Source organism: Teleopsis dalmanni, chromosome X (genome assembly GCF_002237135.1).
Source record: "Teleopsis dalmanni isolate 2A chromosome X, ASM223713v2, whole genome shotgun sequence".
NCBI classification, from domain to species: domain Eukaryota; kingdom Metazoa; phylum Arthropoda; class Insecta; order Diptera; family Diopsidae; genus Teleopsis; species Teleopsis dalmanni.
In genome coordinates, this window is record NC_051848.1 from 24,328,705 (window position 1) to 24,348,044 (window position 19,340).

The 19,340-nt window shown below is 29.3% G+C and overlaps 1 protein-coding gene across 1 annotated transcript in view; it reads left to right on the plus strand.

The window, feature by feature from the left end:
* LOC119687395 (tRNA-dihydrouridine(16/17) synthase [NAD(P)(+)]-like) overlaps positions 1 to 19,340 on the plus strand; it is a 105,719-nt gene that overhangs the window by 63,472 nt on the left and 22,907 nt on the right. The window lies entirely within an intron of this gene.

A 19,340-nucleotide genomic window follows, 5' to 3' on the forward strand; every position in this document is an offset into this window, starting at 1 on the left:
TTGGTTTAGTTGACTTAACCACACGCAAGCACACTATAACTTCGTATCTTCATATGAATACGGCATACATAATCACTTCGACATGGTAATCGAAACCTCTAAAGGGTGCGAACATGGTTCATTGGGAATTCATTCTATTCTATTTAATTGTATGTGCTTCCCTAAAATTGCTAAAATTTGTTTGTTTTTCATTAATTTGAGTTATTTTACGATGATGGAGAAACATAAACTGTGACAATTTGTCATAAATTTGTGCCACAAACAAACTTTGCATGATAACTACATATATGATATATATTGAAGAGTATGTTGTATGCATATGTATAAATTATTTACTCATATATTTACGTATGATATTTATTATGCTATACAGAAAGCGTAATAAATACATTTTAAATATATTTAAATTTACATGTATTTGCGGTTTTGAAGTGTGCGAAAGCAGGATATGTGATCCTTGGCGGAGTTAATTACAAATTAAACTCATTTACTGTTTCCTTCCTTATCATTTTAAGTAAAATATTTTCATAGTGGTTGCAGAAAGTTCTGAAACTTTGTAAACAAATTGATTATAGAATAAAATATGCATGGTGTGTAATTATGTAAGATTTCATCAAACTCTACAAAGAAATAATAATTAAAATTAAATTAATCTCAAGTATTGACTAAATGAAAACTGAATATTTTTAATGCGTCATTCACAAATAAATATATAATTATTTTATATAATATTTGATTTATATTCAATTTAATTTTTTAATTAAAATCGTATTTTAAAACATTCCCCTTTAAATAATTTCTATCTATATCTATTTATTTTCTTTATTAAAATTAAAAATAAGTAAGGTGTAATATAACGTTATTTTTAAGATGAAAGTGCCTATTATATTTAATAGAAACTAGTATATTTCATAAAGAGGTTTTCGAACAGTAGTGAACTACAAAAACAAAAATTCATTTTTATATTACTTTAATTAATTTTTGGCTAACCAAACAACTGTTTCGATTATTGCCAAATACCCATTATCAGTAGACTTGGAAATAATTCTTGTATTTAATTATTTGTAAATAATATTTTGAGACTGTAAGTATCAGGAATTGAACTCGTGCCCTGCCAAATTTGAAGCTCAGAGTCAGTGCTCCTTAATCAACTGACCCAAAATCGTACTTGACTTTTATGTACATACATTTTTCTGGAGTTTTTTATAATTTGCTGTGAAAGTTTTATTAACAAATTCACTTGCTGTGTTTATATTAGAACGAAATCATAAACCAGCTGTAGAATAATTGAATTAATTAATCATATTTTTTATTTTTTTTTGTTAAATTTCAATACTATTCTGTTTGTAGTAGCATTATTAGTTGCATGATTTATATATTCTTTCTTATGTATAGAATCTAATCTGAGAACGTAATACTGAGAAAAATAAATGAAAACGGCATCTCCATCATCAAGAAAAGAGGTTTGTTATGCAAAAGGAATTAACTTTAATCAAGTATTAACCTATGAACATGATAAAATATTTAATGAATAGTTGATGCCACACTAGGGAATTGTTATTATGCTTAATAGGTATCCGCATACGAATTGTAACTTAAAAAGATACAGATTACTCTTCACGCATGTATTCCTTTTATTGAAGTAAATGTTTTCAATTATGGAATAAAAGTAATAATAACAATCTTAAAGTTATATACTTAACAATTTCAGTGGTTTATTTAAAGTTCTAAAAATATAAATCATTTCCTAACTAATAATACCTATGTATTGAAATATTGCTAATATATGAGTAAGTTTTAAGTTGATTAAGTTTAAAATTTCTAAAATGACGAATACATAAATATATCTATTAATTTATGTATATGCATATCTTCATACAACCAATGCTATTGCGACCCATGATTACCTGCAATTGACAATGTCAGAAACATTGATTTTGCTCCATAAATTAAAAAAAAAAATATATACAATTTTTCTTTTCAAATGACGTCTTTTTTACTTTGAAAACTTAAGTATTTGATTTTAACAGAATAGTATTGAAATTTAACAGAGCTCAGAGCGCTGACTCTGAGCTTCAAATTTGGCAGGACACGAGTTCGATTTCTGGTAATTGCAGTCTCAAAAAGTAATTCACAAATTATCAAATACAAGAATTATTGCCAAGACCACTGATGATGGGTATTTGGCAATACTCGAAACAGCTGTTAAAATAATGTAAAATGAATATTTGTTGTTGTAGTTCACTATTGTTCGAAAAACCTCTTAAAAAATTTTAAGTTAAATTTAACAAAAATTAAAAGGTGGATACTTTTTTTGTCTTTAATAATTGAATTCCAAGAATATTATATAAAAATAAAATTCTTAAAACATAAAATTAATAATTTTCGGTTTAACCATCACGAGTGGCATCGCGATGAAGAATCAGAGTATAAATTGCTAACTTATCAATATAACCTACAGCTAATACAATGCTAAAAAACTATATTTTTTAAAAAATCTCTTCTCTTAGCACAGTAATAAAATTTATAGGTTCGCATGAATTGCTTTATATTTCTTCGCCCTAATTCCAAAATCAAACACAGTTTTATTAGCTATAAACAAAGTTTCCCTAATTGGTACTACCTGGATTAACCATTCTGCAATTGAACAGAAAACCTTGCGTTGAAGTAATAAGTGAGTTATTTTTGCTATCCTTAAGAATACCACCATGAACTGCAAAGGGGCTTTGTTAAACTCAAGTCAACTCCAGCTTATTTATTTACACTCAAAGGGCAAGATTAACCATTGACTTACTCAATGATATCACTCCGAGCCATATGAAAGAATGCTGTACTAAAACAGTAATTGGCGTTTCTCTACGACCTGATTTCCAATTCCGGTCGCATTATACAGAAATTAATTTCAGATCTTTATATCTGTTACCCAGGCTGTCAAGTATAAATTTCTTAAAATATAATGAATTATATAGAATATACAATACTATAATGAAGATAGTGATGTATTTATATATAATTTCAGGTCCCATGTAAACCTCTTTAAACAAATATATTTATATGCATTTGTCTTTGAAGATAAAGCATTTGTAATCCATAACCCATACAAAAATTTTGACACCCAATTTTACGATCTAAAACATACATTGGACTCAAATATTTAACTGTATGCAGTGAAGTTAAGCGGAATTCCAACGTAAAATAATCTTTTATAACAATATTATATATTAAAGAAGTTTGAACACTTTTTATAAGCAATAATATACGTTTATATCAACAATTTAAAAAAAAAGCTGTTTTATAGCATTTTTCTGCTATGCAATATGCTATTTTTCTGTATAAACTACATGATTATTAATTTGTTTTTTACGTGAAATTGAATATACTATGAATCTGGAAGAGATCTATGTTGCTCGAGTATCTCTCACCTATTTGTCGAACTAACATCAAAATTTATCGCAAAAGTGTCCAGTAATAAAAGTGATAAAGTAGAAGACGTTGAAATTTTGTTGTAGTTTATACCTAGTGGTAAGGTACAAACAATATATTGAAAATGAAATTGAACTGAAACCTCAATTCAAATGAATTGTAAATTAATGTAGGTAGCACCTACACTTCTTTCTTTGGATATATTTTAATTGAACTACATTGGATAACCAGGAAATTTACATTATTTTTGCTGTGACCTTTATTTTAAGTATTTTACTACGAATACCGGGAAATATTTCTTTCGCTGCTTGAATTTTTTTTAGTGGAGCTAAAGAATTGTTGCTAAATTTATTTATTTTATTATATTATATTATATACTATATATATGTATAGAGTAGAAACTCACAAATTAGAACCACTTGGTTTTTTGGGTAGTAAAAAATGATCAAAAAATCAAAACTCTAGAAAAAAAAACTTTTTTTTTTAATTTACATTTAAAATCAATCCCAATTAAGCATTATTGTATAAAATATTTAGTAATTTTTGGTATTGAATTTATATTTAAATCCATCTTGAACTTACATTTTTGAACACGTTTTACTATAGTGTGCATTTTGGAAATTCCCCTTTTATTTTTTTTAAATAAAGTACGAACAATGACACTGGTCCATAGGACGGCATGGAGCTAGACTCGGCCTATCTTGTGGTACCTCTTGTAGTGCCTGTCTACCAGCTCTCGAAGAAATGATACCAGAACACTTGATGTGGCTTTATCCAGATTTGGCCAGAACTAGATTTAGAAGGGGGCGCTTCTTCAATTCACTAGGCTATATCTCCAGCATTAGCAGATTCTTGCCTTTATAAATGCCTCTGGCTGTTTCTAGTTTGACCTTCTCTCTACTACATACTATTACGAGGTTTTTGTGGATTTAAAACGGCTTTTTAGCTTCTTGAGTAGGATTCGTCCTTCTTCTACCACAACAAACTAACTAACTAACTAACGAAGAATGACACTTATCAACTTACTTACTTTGAACCAAAAGTTCTAATTTTAAAACTTTTAGTGCATACAATGTATTAACATTTTTTGGTTCTGACTTCTGGACAATTCGATCTTGTAAGTGTTTTAATTTGTGAGACTCTACTGTATATATATTTATTTTTATATATATATTTTATGTACTAGTAAAATCTTAATCTAAAGTGTACTTTACATACATTTGTTTTTGGGACCACATATTTAGATAAATCTATATTTGCCTCCATTCCAGATAAAAAAATTGTAAAAATTTTAAAAAGAATTTCCGATTCGCATGATGAATATTTCCGCTAGACATATCTAGCGTTTTTTCTTTACTTGCATTTTTTTTTACTTGCCAAAGTACACTTCAATTTAAGATAATTTTTTTTGTACAGTTTTTCTTCCGGTATTCTGTAAAATCATCGTCAAGAAGAGATTTATAAAATTAAGAAAATTCTTTTTTAAGTTCTTTATACTTTTTTTATATTTGCTTTTAAAAATTATCATTTCTTGAATACTTTTATAAAGTTTGTATATTAATTTTGATTTTTATTTTCTCAATTTAATGTTTAATGTCAACCTTTCAGGTCAGGAGTTTAACTCCACAAACTTAATGTGCCGATTTCTTCAACGATTAGCGACTGAAATAATTTTGCAATTGACTGATTTCAACGGCTTCTTTCTCTTGCGAAAAAGGAGCAAAATTTTTTATAAGAAGAACTTGCGAACTCTAATTTTAATCTTTTTTTTATATACATTGTGTGTCCTTATAATGATTTATTATTTGTTTATACCTTATGCAACTGCTAGAGTAGTTCAATATCTGCTTTAAAGTCATAATCATTTTCTTTTATTTCAGTTTAAATGCTTTTGCCTACGCAGTTGCGACTAAATGTGAAAAATGTCATTCATTTTAAGGACGTTGTGTGCAATCAAGAATGAAAACCACATCTAAAATAAAGCATTTTTGTTAGCAAATAAAGGCTTGGCTAAATATTGGGTTTGCTTAGGCGTATTACAATGCGTCATCTCATCTACTGGTCTTTGCCTGACATAAACTGCTTCATGTGAAATGCAATGTGTCACTTTAACCCACTTTTCCCTCTATCCCAGTTGATCGATTAGTTAACAATTTTTATTTTATATTAAATGAAAATTTGATACCAGCTTTGCCTACTTGAGAAGCAAGTGAATTGATGAAGGCTTCAAGTATATAACGATATTATATTTTGCTTATAATTTGATACAAAATATTTATATTTTAAGAAATTTACCTATAATTGAGACTATATTGTTACCATAGTTCATGAATTTGCAGGACATTTTTATTGTTAAGTCGTATATAACCGTTTATAGTTGTCTTTGTTATCCTTCCTGTTTTGTTGCTAAGCTAATGATTGATAACCTGAAACATACTCCGACCCATACTATGTGAGCGTACTTAACTTACTAAGAAATAAAAATAAGTTAAATCTTAAATGGTACAGCTGCTCAGAGTTATCTCAATTTGTTTAATACCTATAAGACATTTTATAAATAAGAACAGCAAAAAAGATTTTGTCACAAACAAATTATTTTATTCAAAAAGTTGTCCTTTCGATCTGAGAACATGTGGGAATGTTGTTCAATGTATTTCAACCCTACCTTTCATCTTTAAATTAATTTTTAGAAAAAGCAAAACATCGGAATACAACAAATCAGGACGTGGTTAACAGCAAGTATTAAGTTTTTAAAAGTTAAATAGTCAGTCAAAGGTTGGATACAAAAATAATTTCGATATATGGGTGTCATACAAGTTAACCTTATCGCAAAAAAACCTCATGGATTGAAGTTCCATCTGCGAGTTTTTATCGCACTGAATCGCAACAAAATCGACCCATTTCTGAAGCGATGATTGGTGTTGAAAAGTGGATTGTGGATCACTTACAACAACGTCAAGCGTAAACGGTCGTGGTCGAATCGCGGTCCGCAAGGATTAACGGCGAGAAAGATTTCGCTATGTATTTGTTCGGATTGGCAGAAAATTATCTACTATGAACCGCTTCACTACGATAAAACACTTAACTTCGGTCTAGACTTTCTGTCTGAACAATTGAAGCGTCTAAAGACAACAATTGCTCAGACACAGTCAACTTTAAGCAATAATAGAGGAACTGTGTTCTATCAGGATAATGCCGACACACATCGTTAATGTTTTGGCAAAAGCTTTGTAGTTGGAAATTGGAAATAGTTGGAAAGTTTTGAGCATCCACGTTACAGACGAGATTTGACACCAAATGATTACCATATATTCCTGTCTATGGCGAACGATGGACGATTTTTCAGTTGTAAAATTTCTCGTTCAAGAGGAACGAGAACTTCTATAAGAGAGGCACGATGAAATTACGGCGTATATTTGACATAAATCGGATCATTCTAACTATGGTAAATAAGCTTTCAATTTAATGCAAAAATAATTGATTTCTTTTTACTGTACCTAATATAAAATATAATACTGTAATATGATATGATAATAATATAATATAATATAATCATAATATAATAATAATATAATATATAAAATAGTAATCAGCCCTCATTGGTTTTTTAAGTAATGTGTGGACCTAACAATTTGGTCTCCGTAAAATATTTTCAATGATAATATGATAGTTTTCATCGGCATTATGTCGTCACAATAGTGGTAAGTTCGATCTGCTCATACGATAGCTGCCTATATCAACAATATCTTTTAGCTAACCTTCCAATTTTTTTAGTGAGTATTAAATTGAGATTTAAACAATAGAAATGGTGTATAGTGTAAGGTTTTGAGAAATAACTTTTTTTCTCGGTACAGTTTTGTTTGTCACCTTATATCCCTAATTATATTAAAAATGGGTTCCGTAATTTTGTTTGATATTTTTCGCATCTGAAATTTGATTCTTAAGCTCATCGACTATGTTACTTATAGAACTATTACGAAACTATACCAAACAATATTAAAATATGAATTTAAGAAACTCTTTATCTGTTATCTACAATTTTATTTTATTTCAGTTTTATTTATGTAATTAAATGGTAATAGTAAAAAATGGAAATACACCAAAATATTGTTCAACATTTATTATTTACATTACTCGAAGTAAGAATAAAAAATCAGTATGAATGTTATTTTATACATAAAAGTCTTACGCCACATTGGCGTCATATTCTATTTTTTTCAGAATTCGGTTGGTTCTGAAATTGAAAAATGTGATGCGACAAAGAAATTGTTTTCGTTATACAAGGAGTAGGTTCAGGATATTATCAGCGTATGCATGTACGAGTACGAAATATTTCATTTTCTTTGTTTTTCTGCTTTATTCCGGATATTGTCTTGCTGCAGTCGACAGGCCTACGACAGCCGTGACTTTGACCTCGTTGAGAAAAGAAAATAAATATCTTGTAATTGCATCAAAGATACATTTCCATCTTGTTTATGTAACAACTTAACTATCCTTCATATATACATATATATGAATATTTATCAGTACTTTGCAGAGTTTGTAGTGAATTTGTGAAAAGTTCATAAATTTACCAACCAGAAGTTTTGCAATGATCCAAAACCTATTTTGCCAAGAATTTTCTATACAACAACAATTGATTATATTTTGCTGCTATATTTTTTTCATGGATAGTACAGTGCAGTGTGAATCTTAATATATATTCCATTTCTTTTGATATGTGCAAAATATTTTTCAATTAACGATATTAAATATTCCATCGTTTTCCTTAAAGCTGCCTTCCCATCTTAGTTTTGGTCTACCTCGGTGTCTAGTTGTCTTCGATCAAAAATAGTTTTCGTATTTCTTTCCAATTCTATTCTTAACTTCAATAGCCAACAATATAAGTAGGCCAGTAGAAGTAGAAGTCAATTTACCTTAACAAGAGTTATAAAATTTACGTTTTGCAATAACTCGCCGATTTAAGTATTTATTCTTCGTCTGAATGTTCTTTAACAGACAATGAGCCATTTCCCTATTTGTAAAATTTACTTGTTATAAGTATATATATATATAATATAATATCAAGTTGTCTCTTGATACTTTGTCTATCTTGAGTTTCTATTTTATTTTAGCGACTTTATCAGAAAACAGACTCGCTTGCAAGTTATTATTCCGCGCTCTTAATCTGTCTTTATCGAAACTAAATATATAGGTTTGGATAAATTTTATTTATGACTTATCAGCCTACCTTTTCATATTTTTGCATTTATTGTGTCATTTCCATATACGTACAATTTAGTCGTTACATGTTTCTCTCTTGGTAGTTTGTTTATCTAATCTTTGTATGTCCCTTTTACTAGGTGGTTAAGGATATCGGTTTGGATAAATTTTATTTATGACTTATTAGACTATATTTTTACCTTTATTGTGTCATGTTTCTCTCTTGGTACTTTGTCTATCTTAAATTTGTATGTCCCTTTTGCTAGGTGGTTAAGGATATCGATTTGGATAAGTTTTATTTATGACTTATTAGACTATATTTTTACCTTTATTGTGTCATGTTTCTCTCTTGGTACTTTGTCTATCTTAAATTTGTATGTCCCTTTTACTAGGTGGTTAAGGATGTCGGTTTGGATAAATTTTATTTATGACTTATTAGACTATATTTTTACCTTTATTGTGTCATGTTTCTCTCTTGGTACTTTGTCTATCTTAAATTTGTATGTCCCTTTTACTAGGTGGTTAAGGATATCGATTTGGATAAATTTTATTTATGACTTATTAGACTATATTTTTGCTTTTTTGTGTCATTTCTACATTCATACAATTAAGCCGTTACATGTTTTCTCTTGGTACTTTGTCTATCTTAAATTTCTATGGCCCTTTTGCAAGGTGGTTAAGGACTCTCCGACTTGATTCGATGTTATTATTTTTTTTCTAATAATGTTTTATGCAGTACATATAATAGTACTAGTAATGATTTATGATTTTTTGTATTTATTTAATTAAAAATTAATATTAATTATAATTATACGTTTAAACCTTCTGTGATTCCATATTCCATGCCATATTGCCTCACATTTGAGAGTGTTCCTTGAGTTCTCCTACAAATGTGTACGCTAGGAAATATAAGAAAGCTTGAGTTTGTGCATGAAGGAGCACATAAGTGGAAAATAATATTTAGTTCAGCATACTGAAAACACCTTTATTTTACACGTATTTAAGCTGACTGCACTTCGCCTTTTGTACTGATATCCTTTTAATTTTGATAAGCATTGTCTGAATTTTTTACAAAGTCATTCTTGATTGTATTGTAAAGCGCAAAAATAAATAATAAAAAAATAGAACAAATTCAAGAAAACCGGTGGCGTAAAATTGGTTCCTTTGTTTGCCGGTTGCGCTGTTAACCTATAAAACTTCGATACGCAGTTCTATTAGTATTCAAAGTACTCAGAAGCATTCGATTTTTCCTTTCTGCCTTGTTTAATCAAACCGTTTTGCTGTTGATTCTTTGTATCCTGGCGCTGCATGAGTTGACGATGTTTTTGTGTGAAAAGAACGAAGTCAATTTTCTCGTATATCCTCAGGTGTGATATTAAAGTTCAGATATCGGATAACGGTATTTCTTAAATAAATTTTCTATTGTTGTTATAGTGAGAAAAAAATTCTACCGGATGTAAATATATATACATAGAATATATTGAAGTTTTCACAATATTAACCAACCACATTCAACAGTTATAAGTAAGTGTGTATTATGTGCTTCTTTAGAAAAATCAATTTACTTAAATGTATGTATATTATAATGAAATTTCTTAATTTCGTGTTTAACATTTTAAACATAAATTTAAGTGTTTCTAATGCGATTGTATTTTACTGTACATACCTAATAAATAACTTTTCTCTCTCTCTAAATATGTAAATATGTATATTCATTCGTACATTTCAAGTTATTTTCCTTTTGGTTGCTAAGTGTCTGGCGGTGTCCTTTCCATTGCCACAAAACAGTTTCAAATTTATTTCTTTTCCTACTATAAATTGAGTTCTTGAAAAATTTGTAATCTGAGTTCGTCGGGAGTTGTGGTTGGTTATTGCGTCTAAGTAAATTTTGACCTCTTGGTCATTATGCACAAATCCTAGATGCGTGCGTGTTTCGTGTTCTGCGCATTGATATAAATATTTATAAATGAGTTTGAGTTTATATTTACGTCTTTATTATTTTTTCTCCTTTGACCAAAGTCAAAGGTCATCTTGATTATATTTTAAAGCCAACATATTTACGATTTGACTAACAGCTAACAGCTAACAGCACAGCAAAAACCATAAATCGAGTTTTAAATTTTTCCTTTCATCAAAATTTTATAGCAAGAATAATTTTTGACCATCAACCAAATTTATTCGGTGCCTTTTCGAGTGATGTCTAGTGATTCCAACCGAATTGTGAACTGAACTCTGCTCATAGACTTTTTCTTCTTATTCTTATAATTCCATTTTATTCATAAGCCAGCTTAGCTGAAATATCAAATGTTATGGTTCCCAAACTGAACTCGTGTAAACTTGCATATGCAAATTTTGTTTTTGATTTACGGAATTTGTGGAATTCGTTTTGCTGGCTATTGATTGCCTCTATTTAAATTTTCTACAGAAGTCTGAAAATCTGTTTGACAAATATTTACAGTTTATATTTACTTCAGATACAAAAATACAAAAATATTTACTAACAATTTCAATCTGTTTTGCTTTGTAAAATATATTTCAAATATTTGATCGGAATAATTTTATTAAAATATAATTAAAGCATTCCGAACATTCCCCAAAAAACAGTGTACTTTTATGAAAATATATAAAATATTCATTGGATTTGGTCAATGTTTAAATAAACTTTACGCACTGATTTTATTAAGAAGGAAATAAGAATTTATAGACTCAAATCTTATGTAAAAATTAATACTCATGGTAGTCTGGTAATATTATATTTAAAAGGTAAGAAGACCGTTCTTTATACAGTCTTGATAGAAGAAAGTGTATATTTTCTTTCAAAGTTGTAAAAAAAACAGCATTAAGTCTGATTGAAATAAATTGGCAGATTACGCACAGATTTTATTAAGAAGGAAATAAGAATTTATAGACTCACATCATATATGTATATATATATAAATTAATATTCATGGTAGTCTGGTAATATTATATTTAAAAGAAAAGCAGACCGTCCTTTATATAGTCTTCCCATTTCAATAAGTACAAAAATCTTGGCATGCATTTGTATAGAAGAAAGAATATATTTTCTTTCAGAGTTGTGAAAAAAACAGCATTAAGTCTGATTGAAATAAATTGGCATCACTTTTATAATATGTTAAACGTATTTTTTTGACTTATGTTTTTTGTTGTGTTGTGTACAATATAAAATATAAATATAGTAAATACTAAAAACTAATTAATTTAAATAAAAGAAAACAAAATCATGCAATAAATAAATCCTCTACAAACAGAATTGTATCAAAATTTAACAATTAAAAATAAAAATATAATTAATTAGTTCAATTATACTGTATCTGGTTTATCATTTTGTTCTAACATAAACACAACAGAAGTGTTTATAAAACACAATCAATTAACATAACTCCAGAAAAATGTGCGAACATAAAAGTTAAGTACGACTTTAGGTCAGTTAGTTAAGGAGCGCTGACTCTGAGTTTCGAATTTGGCAGGGCACGTGTTCAATTCCTGGTACTTGCAGTCTTAAAAAAATATTTACGAGTAATTAAATGTAGGACTAAATATAAAACCATAATTCTAATACCAATGATGATGGGTATTTGTGAATACACGAAACAGTTGTATGATCAGACAAAAATTCAATTGATTAAAATAATATAAAATGAATTTTTGTTGTTGTAATTTACTACTGTTCGAAAGAACCTCTTTTTACAACAATAGTCAAGAGCAATGGTAAACATTTTTTATTTTATCGTTGAGATATTTTGCTATTTGTTAATATTTCTGCTAATATGATTTTAACAAATGACTGGAATTTCGCAATATATTTCCAATGATGATTCACAATTGATTGATTTTTGAATTTGGCCCACTGAAGTTTAAGACTAAAAAACCTAACTCTGAATATTTCAAGAGCATTGTTGTTGCTTCATATGTTTTCTTTCGTAAGTTGTGAGTATTTTTTTGCTACTCTGATAGAAAAAATTATGGCTAATGTAGTATGTAGTTATATTAAGATCAGTATGTGTGTTACTAAGATTAATATATGTTAAGCAAGTTAAGAAGTTTATGTTAAGAAGATTATGTTTAGAAAGTGAATTTAAGTAAGTTATGTTAAACTAAGGACTTGTATTATAACAGCATTAAAAGTTTCAAGAAATTGTATATAGCAAACCAAATTTTAATAAAATCATCAATTTAAATCTAACTTCTGACTTTGACTGATAGCAATATTTTGCTTCTAAACAGAAATTGCTAAACACAAGGATGTCTTGCTCACTAGCGAGAATTCTAAAAATCAAAAAAAGGATGAATATGAATGACTTCGAATTTAATTCTTCAAAATATATAAAACATTTGGTTTGCAAATGATCTGATATATATACAGATTCCCACGTTCAATTTCGAATTTCTGTTGCAACAACGATTTTTGCTGTTAACAAATATTTAAATTTATAATTATTTAATTAATTTCACAAACCAAATTCGCCATGACGTTTCTTTGTTTCAGCGTACCTGACCTGACCATAAAAAACTCATTTACTGTGAAAGAAATGCCATACACTAAGCCATACACTATTTGTTTTCAATAAATATAAAAAAATAATTAAATATTCCATAAAAAATCAATAAAAACGTGCTTAGAATATAAGAGAAAGGATTATAAAATAGTTTCAATTTTTCAATGTCCACAAACGCAACCATAATAACGACAATGAGAAATGTATTTTTGAACTGTCATGAAATGTATTTCATTTACGGAATGGATAGAGTGGCGAAAAAGTTTGTAGTGTACATTATTTGAGTTCCTAGGCTAATTCGTGTCCATAAACGTGCATAACGTGACAAAATATATACTGAATATCGTAACAGTGTAATTAGTCCTTCTTCCCTCAGTGTCATCCTTTCTGTCTGTGTAACAACATTGATTACGTGATATGATTAAATTCAATAGGTGCATTCGGTCCAAGAACATGTCATTTCAAGCTCTGCTGACATTTAAACAAGAAATTTTGCTGAAATTAAAAAATAATATCTATTATTTTTTACTATTTTCTATTATTTTTTATTATTTTTATCTTTTATATTCTAATATATAAAATATGTGTGTATGTAAAGCAATGTATCTAATATCTTTTTATCACTATAAATACAGATATAGACACTTGTTTAGACACTATAAAGTTTGTACTATAAGCATCGTATTGTGAAAAAAACTTGAATTTAGATTTTTTCTATAAAACGATTTCTCCTTGAAATATTAAAACAAAGAGTTATCCATTTCGTAGTCAGCATTGCTTTAATATCCTATGTCTAACAGAAATATTATCCAAGGCATTCTATGTTAAGTTGAGGGTTTGCCATTTTACAAAATAGATCTGTTAACAACCGTTGAACTCACTAAAATTGTGAAAACTTACTAAAAATATTGTGATTTTATAGTAGGCACATTTTTTATATTATGAGAAGACTATGGTCGACAGATTGTAACTAACTTCGAAGATATAAAAATAAACTCAATATATAATGGATGTGTTAATGCTCAGACATTATCAAAATAATCTACTAGTATCTTCAAGTGACAGCCTGTCTTGTAAGAATATACAGCTCATTTATTAAAGTTTAAAAGGTAAGCTGACTTTTCCAATAACCTAAAATAAACATAGCTTTATTTCGTCTGAAGGACCCTTTTGTCATTCTACCGAAAGAAGAAATATACTACAATTCTAGATCAGCAATATCGAAGAGACACTTGACGAAGTGACACCCTAAAGTGTTAAAGGTTGGCGAATGCCGAGCAGTGACAGCCTAAATGAGTGATACTTTGTTTCTCAATCTTCGTGCATAATAATATTAAAAAAAAAAACATTTTTTAAATAGAATATAGAGTAAATACCAAATTTCAGTAAGATCCATTTGGAATTATTTTTAAAAAATACATTTACGATATTTGTTATCTATTGCTTTGTAAAGATTTTATTCAAATTCTTTCTGACTACAACATATCTAGTTTTCCAGTAATGTGGGTCTTTTGTCTGTTTTGTGGGCAGTTGCTATTAAAAATCTATTACTCATTGTTACTAGAAAAAATCTATTTTTTTCCAGCCGTATGTTTGGATTTATGTATTGCAATACAATAAAAATCATTGGAAAAATTTATAAGTAACACAGACAAATGCTTAAGTTTACTAATATCTTTCTCCATATTTTCCTCCATTTTATTACTTATTTATGACGTTAGTTGGATAAGTGATTTCAGTGCTTTGCAGCAATTGTCAATTCCATTTAAAAGTTCAGCAGACTCACTGAAGTGGAAAGTTTTTATTTAAAATTAATTTATAATGAAAAATAATATTCTTATCTCGAATGTCTAAATTTCAAGTAACTACATTATTGTCATCTTTTAAGTCTTTTTATCCCGAAGCAAGATACTTGACTTTTAATTTATTTCTCTATTGTGCGCTCTTTAGTTTTTTATATTTTTAGTTTTTATACTATATAGCATTCAATCTTAGTCCTTATTAGCAGAAATATTTTGCTTAGTTTAGACACTGATGATTTGCAAATAGAAGTCCAACATAATACAGAATTAATCTCTTTTAAAATTTGTCCTATCACTATTAACGATTAACGACAATACTGAAAAAAGGCACAGACTGTATTTATAAAATATAGATTATAGTCATAAGGAATTGTGAGGTTAAATAAAAACATTGACACCATTACCATTACATACCTCAGAATTGTCTTAGTATATCGACCAAAACCTTTCTTTCATCGTCATTTTCAATTTTGTTATTAAACACAAACAAATTAATTGAATATGGTGGATGATCGATTGATATGGTCCCTTTTTTGGTCAAGAATTCACATACAATGTACAATGATGCATTGAAATGCAACAAAACCCATAAAATCTTGATCCAAATCGAGAATTTGTAGTAGGCCTGATAAAATTCTACGTTCACCATCTGACTTCTCTAATATTAATTAACTATAAACAATTTCCTTTAAATCCAAACATAGATGAAAACGGTCAGCAGTGTCTTCATATTGCTCTTCAGGCAAATAAAAAAAATTAGGTTTTAATTTTGTTTTTAAGAATTTTTTGACTTTGTCGACGCAACTGAAGCACCTGTAGTACCAAATTAACATTGGGTGTCGCAAGTGAAACTCAGTCACTCCCCACTTATACTGCAAATACTATCGAATAATACCTATTAAATTTTGATCGTCCATTACGACAGTCATGCCTTGTCTTATGAATATTTTAACCCCTTTCCCTCTGGGAAACGTAAAGTCACAGTGAAATATTAAGGAAATTTGCTCAAATTTTGACAGTACATTAATCACATGCCACCACTCATAGATATCAATACGCTACCAGTCATAATATAAGTGGATTTCATTGGATTTGGGACAAACTAGGTACTCATACTATTACCTGAACATATTCAGGAGATTTTTTTTTGTAATACTGAATTAAATTTTTATCTCGAAGAAACTGTAGAACTTTATTGGGTGTATTGACAGTGACCAAAATTACAGCGATGTTTGTAGGAAACGCAACGAATCGGATGCAAAGAAAACCCTGGAGCATCTGCATCTACCCGGCTCTCTCGAGAACTCGACAAAAATACTTGAGGGCTGTCAGTTTTACCGGACTGAAGCACACGCCTAAGGTTTCTGTTGAAATCCTAATAAAATTCGCTAATAACACGCGCATCCTAAGCGATGCACACTATCGCTAAAAAAATTAAGGCTCTGATCTGGTATCACAATGGTTTACACATGGCCTTTTTGTTCTGCCAGCATAACCTAACCTAACTTTTTATCTATAAAGTATATAGTAATATATTACAATAAGTACTTTACATTTATAAAACCTCATTAAAGTATCTTTTATCTGTTGTTTTTTCGGTTCTTTTGTGGTGTCCAACGCACCGAAATGTTATGAACTTTTTAGTGATTTCTAAAGTGTCTCTGTTTTCTTCTTCAATCTTATGAATCTAATTCTACTTTACCTATCTACCTATTCTACTTTATATACCCACTTTACATTGAATTTACATTTTTGGTCTTGTTAGATTTTGTATCTTTACTGAAATATGATCCAATATGGCAATAACTTTGTTATTATTTTTTTTTACTTATAATTGAAAATTATTTTAAAAGTGCTCAATCTGGTGTCAATTTCTCTATTTTATTTTTAAGCAAAAACAAAAATTCTTTAAAAAAAGGAAAGTACTTTATTTCACTGAAGTCCGCTTTAAGTAATTTTATGCAAATGATTTTCTGGCATGTGTTTCTAATGTACAGTGAATAATTTCTGTAATTGAAATGTTCATCAAGCTGAGCACAATACTCGAATAACGTCAAGTAACGTCGAATAAAGTCGAATAAAGTCGAATAAAGTCGTTTTGTGAAAATCAGCCTGCATTAATGGTTGTCGTGTCAATAAATACTAAATTCTCCAAACTATGACTAAATACACATAAATAAATTCTAGAACGTTATATTTTTTATTTTTCTACGAATCCTTACAACAGATTTAACAAAATTTCAAACTTTAGCTATACCTCGTTAAGCATTATTAAATTTCATGTGTAGAACTGCTGCGATGACGCAGATTATCCCTGTAGTTATCCTTGCCATAGTAACTGCCGCCATGCAACGCTCACATACGCACATCCAAACGCCAGCAAATCTCAAGCAGGTGGACTGAACAAAGCCATTGTATTGGGCACTAAGTAAACTAAATTGTACAAGTTAACAAAGATATCGATGTTTAACTTTATGCAACAGTACTCGTAATCTGATACAGTCTGATACATATGTGCAGTACAATATGGAGCTATTCGGGATCCAGCTGATGCAGAACGCAATGATTGCACTTACCTATCTCAGATAAACAACACTGAATATGTCAATTTCGCTGTATCTTTAAATTTGACTATCTTTAAATCTGACTATTTTTGAGTTTGAGCAATTGAAATGAGTTGGCGGTGCTAGTCTCAGAACAAACAAGAAATAAATAAAAATCTCTAAATCAATGTTGAAAAATGAATTCTGTAGAACGCTTAAAGGAATTGCTTGGCTTAGTGCGGACATTACAGGAATTCAAAGTATTTCAATTTACATTTCCCTTCCATTTTCTTCTACATGTACTTGCTTTCCTTTGCCAACTTTAATCTGCGTTTGTAATACTTTTGTAATTTTCATATGAAAACAACTGTGAACATTTTATGGCTTATTTTGCAGTGCTCCATAAAAGAAAATACATAAAAGATACACTTCTGCTACTGTTACGAGTACGAGTACGAGTACGTCAAACAAAACACATGCATTCACAGTTTAAAATTTGCTCCATAATGCGAGTAGTTATAACTAAACAACACTCTATGTACTCGTATACTCGGATATTACACCCAATATTACATATTTATTTTTGTATGTAAGATGTGTACATGGGCATATTGAGCCCTCGTTTTGTTATTGCTTAGTGTGGCTTACATCAAGCTAAAAATTGCTTTAGGTATAAATATGGGTAAGCGGTGACTACCCATATTATACTTTTTTTATACTTTTTCAAGACTTAACTATGTCGTCCTTTCAGTCTGCTTTTTATGTGATTTTCAATTTACTGACTTATGAATGAAAAATTACACTATTTTAAATATAGGGTGCTATCACTTGGTTCGTTATGTGTATACGTCAAAATAAGTTTTAATCGTTGTAGATATAGGGAACATAGACCCTATACTGTCTTTCATTAAAGAAATTGGCACAATAGATCTTTTAGGACGCAGTGTACTATTCTTTTTTTCATAATAATAAAAAGTAGTGGATACTTAATATTATGTCAAAAAATTCGTCAAAGGATGCAGTGGTCACATAGTTCCTAACCTGTTCTAAATATAATATTATGTAGTTAACACTACAACTAAAACTGCTTATGTTTACGAAATAGAGATTTGGTTGTTTCCATTGGCATAAGTTGATTTATGCATGGGAAAAAGCTTGTTTGTTTATATTTTACCTCTAAATTATTATTATTTTTAAGGGATGTGGCACTGCAACTATCGGGTCTAATACGCCCCCTTCTGGATTTAGAGTAGGTCTCTAAGCACTATTGCGTGAAAAAAAATTAGTATAGAACCTACTTTACAAAGTTTTATTGCCTCTTCGGTAAGCATATACATTCCTAGCAATGTATTCCGTTTGTGCATTAGCGCAGCGCTTTCTAACAGCACATGTGTGGCCGAATCCACATAGCAGAAACTACAGTTTGCACCCAGTGTCGCAAGGTGGTGTTTTAGTCTACAATGCCCTGTTAGGATTCCTGTGATGATTCTAAATTTTTCTTTTGATAGGTGCACACTATTCTGGTATCTCTTATTGTGATAGATACCAATAAGTAATTTTGATTGTGTTAATCCTGGTATATTATACCAGTTATCCTTTCCATTCTGGTTTTCCTTTATTTTTATGAGAGAAAGTAGCGTACTATGTTCTAATCCATAGAAAGGTTTCAGTTTTGCAGTTTTGCGCCAGTCTTGAGGTCACCTGATGCAAATTCAGTGCTTTGATCGCCGCTTAGCTGTCTGTCAGTATTGCGATGTTTTTACCCTGCTAATTTCAATACTCCCAATAAAAACTCACAATTTTATACGTTCAAAAGGACTGCAGAGAGAATGATGATTCTCCTGTTAGTGTAC